General features: G+C 34.4%; 1 protein-coding gene across 1 annotated transcript in view; it reads left to right on the top strand.

Moving 5' to 3' along the window:
* The first annotated feature begins 295 nt into the window (after positions 1-295).
* Positions 296-4374, top strand: part of LOC106514601 (roundabout homolog 2) — a 108088-nt gene continuing 104009 nt past the window's right edge. The window contains exon 1 of the mRNA XM_014003934.1: positions 296-309. The gene's annotated coding sequence lies outside the window, so the exon portion shown is untranslated. The remainder of the gene's footprint in view (positions 310-4374) is intronic.

Below are 4374 nucleotides of genomic sequence, written 5' to 3'. Positions count from 1 at the left end.
GCATTAGTGGTTATGGTGTAAACAGAACAACTTTATCAGGGAGTGTCTTGCATATTTTAGCAAAACGTAACTGCTTCTATAACAACAGCATTATGTTGTTATAGGACAGTCCAGATGCTGAACTGTCCTGCAACCTACAGCATTCTGTTTTTATTTACATTTTATACACTGCTTCAACTTTTTAAATTGGGACTGTAAATGAATAGTTGAATCTCTTGTTTTTACTGCAAAACAATCTTTAATAAATCATTGTTTCTGTTTCAGACTGGTGCTATCAGACCCAGTTCAGCTGTCAACATGAGTGCAATGGTAAGCTTTTAATCACAGGTGGTTATGTGGCTGTCTGTTAGTAAAATATGTCATGTGTGGACAGATTTAAAGGAACTTTTAGAAATTAGTTTGTGAATGTGCAACTGACTTTTGGCGTCATCTCAATTCTGGATGGCTACCAGAGTTAATCAGTTTTAGTGATCACAGAAAAATATATAACTTAATCTTGTAAATGTGAAACAAATGCTTTATTTGTTTACCAGATTCCCCGGGTGCCTGGAAACCTGTTTGTGTTTTAATGAGGGAGGAGGGGGTTATTGCAATCCAGCATTAAATGTCCTTACACATATTTCCCTTTAGAATGCTGATTCAGTCTGCCTTATATGTGTTTTTGTCTGCAGTTAAATCATTTTGAGGTTTACAAAAAGATTAATGGAGTATAAAATTGTAATTTTACAATTCTAATGACCTTACATATATTTATTATCAGTGGTACTGTCGGGAGTTCTTGTAGTTTTTTTTTTTTTTTTTTTTTCCATAATTTATTCATTTGGCTGAATTTATTATTATGATAAGCATGTCAATCCTTGTATTTTTCTTTTCTTTTGCCACTACTTCTGTAAAGGTGGCCTCCATACCACCAGTTCATTCACCTCAGTCATTTTCTGCTCCTCAGCCCCTCCCACTCACACCTGCTCCCTATCACCATTAGTCTCACCTGGCTCAACTTACCTCATTAGACCCATTCTTATTAGGTCTATTCTTCATCTGCTCTTTGACTTTGTGCTTTTTGCCCTGTCTGGTTCCTCACCATCTTCATATTCTATGAATTTGTACCTTTTGTTGTCATGACAGCTTTCTATTTTTTTGTTATTATTATTATTTGTAGCAAATAAACATTTTTGTTTTAATTTGACCTCCCTGTGTAGGTCTGCATTTCTGGGTCCAACACGCCTTCAAACTGTGACGTTACGTCATGATAAGGCTCTTGAAAGTTTGTTTTTTTCTTCTAGATATGTTTTGTGAGTCACAAGCAGGTTTTTTTAAAGCTTGTGTCCACTGGAAAGATTTTACCAACAAACAAATTTAATAGCAATATACAGCATTTGTGTAATCCAAACCTCAATGACAGTCTGATACATAATATGAATTTAGTTGTACTAAATGTTCTGAGAATAAGCTGTTTGTATCCTAAAATATTCATACTTCTCTGCAGCTTTTCATTTAGTTGGAAGTGCTGAGTCATATTTATATTGTTTCCTTATGGAAGAAAACTGCTACTTTTACTTTTAGTGTGTTGGTTTTTGTGATGCATTATCTCTGCAGCACTTCAAAGTTGGTATTTGTATTGCATGCTTTCCTTTTTGTCCCTTTTCTGTTATTAGAGCCATAAAAATATTTGGGCACTTTTTTCCTGTTCTAGTTGGAAAAGACTTTCAAAAACATGCATAACAATAATTTATATACATCACAGTACAGTGACAAGGAGACAAGGTTTTAATGATAATGCTGTGTTTAATTTTAGTATATTTCAGGTTTCAAAGTTTCAATGTAAAAAATAGACATTTTTGCTGAAGTTCATGCTACATTTACTAGATTATTGAATGTATTTTACAACTATATTTCCTTGACACCAGAAAAACAGAACACACAGAGTTGCCAGTGGTTATTTTTGCAAGATTCCTAATTTTAAAGATTAGAAATTTAAAAATGTCAAAATCCTATCTAAATCCTTCAATTATGGATTAAGTTAAGACTCCTCCAAAACCACTATACTCAGGAAAAAAAAAACATAAACAAAGGAAAGGTCACCACATCAGTTTAAGCAGAGATGTTGCCAGAGGGGAGAAAAAAAAGTCTTGAAATTTTAAATTCCCTTTTGTCAGGTGAGTGATGTTCATCCACTTCAATCGACTCTCTTCTCTTTACACTCCCTTCATCATTTGCAATTACAGTATTATTCAATCCGCTGCCGTCAATGCCGTAACAAAAATGGTTTAATCGAACCCCATGGATCAATAGCACCTGATACAYCCATCCCATTCTCTTCTCACTGTGGGGCTCTGCATTTYTAATGTTATTGACTTTATTGAGCAGGATTGGCAACAAGGAAGGGTGAGCATAAGGCAGTCGGCAGGAATAACGGGCCATTTCTTTACAGATTAATTGTATTTATTTATTTTAAACATTATGTTAAGGAATGGATATTGCCCTGTACTTTGTATGTCAATTATTTCGATTAAAAGTAGTATYTGCTGAGAAAAGATGGGGTTGCATCTGATTTGGTCAAATTCTATAAGTGGCATGCATTATCATGCATTATTGGGACATCTGGCTTTAGCTCTAAATTTCTGAAGACAATTTTCACCTACAACACCAGCACTATAATGCCAGACGTTTAAAGTAAACTGATGTGTAATTTGTAGAATTTCTGTTAAGGATTATTCTCAGCTACTACCACTCCGTTTTATTTAATTCATTCAAGTTAAACATAACTTTTAAGCATTTTATTTTGCTGCATTGTGTTGGTTTACTGACTATCTTAGATTAAAACTAGGGCAGCTTTTCATTGCAAATTGATGTTTTTGTCAGTGTCTGTGTGTTTGTATCATCAGCAAAATATCCCATGAATCATTGAGCAACTTTTAATGAAATTTTCAGTAATAATTGGCTGTACAGCTAAAACAGATCAGCCTTTGGAGTCAGTTTGATACAAAATGGACCAGCAAAAAAAATGTGTACAAAATATTCCTCTGTCAATAGATATGTTGAGATAAAATTTGGTGTAGTTCTGCTTAGCACTCACTTAGCAACATTGGCATTTCATATCAACTGTCTGGTAATAATGAAATGAATGTAATGAACCTCTGAAATTGTGATTGGATCATTTAGGACATTTACATTTTTTTCACCAGTTCTAGACTGCAATATCAGCCAGCTGACTTAAAACACAAAAAAAGTGATTTTGCTCTAAAATTTGGAAGGAACATCTCCTAACAGTTCAGGCACAGCACATTGTTCAGRCTATTTTGCTGAAACTTCAGCAAAACCCTTCAGTTAACACTGTTTGCCTGTTAGCAAAGTATCTCACAAACCTCTGGACAGACAGAAAGTGTCATAATGTGTTTGTGTATTTCGGGATGTTTTCAGTGTTTACCATATCACTCCTGTTGTTGCTGTTGTAGTTGTTGTTGTTGTTGTTGTTTAATCAGTTCTCAAATTTGGATTTTGGTCTGTGTCCTTATTGTTTGGTTTCTTGTGTTGGTTTCTGCTTTATTTCTGTGTTCCCTTTCATCCATCCCTATGTGTGTTTCACCTATCAGCTTGCCCCGCCCACTCTCACCTATTCCAGTTTGTTCCCCCACCAGGTGTTTGTGATTATGTTTATTTAGTTCTTCTTTTCATTCTGGGTTTTTCAGCTGAAACGTGAATCATTACACTGGCTGTCTTTGTCACTCCTGGTTTTTYCTTTCTCTTTCCACCCAACTTATACTTTTTAATATGTACATATACTGTAGTTTGTTTGTTTGATTTTTTTTTGTTTGTTCTGTTTTTCCTGCCATGTCAGCATTTTAGTTCCTCATGCCTGCCAGCACTTTTGTGTTCAACCCTACCAACCATCATAGACAGAAAGTAAATATAAAATGTGTGTATGTACATCTGATTGAGAGTCAACTCAGTTCAAGATGGCAAGGACCTTTTTCTATATTGCACAGATTCAAATGCACAAATGCAAAAGTTGAACAGGTGAACTAACATGTTCAAGGAACAAGATGGAACAAAGAAGAAACCTAAAAAAACATTCACACAATTGTGCAATTACAATCAGAAGTCTTCAAATGTTGGCAAGCTTTCAAATGAATTCAGTGATGACTTTGCTTTCTCAAATTTGTTTGTATTTTAAAGCAGTCAGGTGATTTTCAACAAGATGTCTTTTTAACACAGTAAAAACAGGCTTTACTTTCTTTTTCATTTACAGCAATGAACAGATTATTGTGACAGCAGTAATAAATTATTTATAAAATAGTATGATTACCATTCATCTTAGTAGAAAGTCAGTCTATCCTCTCAAAATGTTTTAGTGTAGATAGCCTACATTAATAG

Source organism: Austrofundulus limnaeus, unplaced genomic scaffold (assembly GCF_001266775.1).
Source record: "Austrofundulus limnaeus strain Quisiro unplaced genomic scaffold, Austrofundulus_limnaeus-1.0 Scaffold21, whole genome shotgun sequence".
In the NCBI taxonomy this organism is placed as follows: domain Eukaryota; kingdom Metazoa; phylum Chordata; class Actinopteri; order Cyprinodontiformes; family Rivulidae; genus Austrofundulus; species Austrofundulus limnaeus.
The sequence above is the reverse complement of the archived record's forward strand: the minus strand, read 5'-3'. Positions and strand labels throughout refer to the sequence as shown.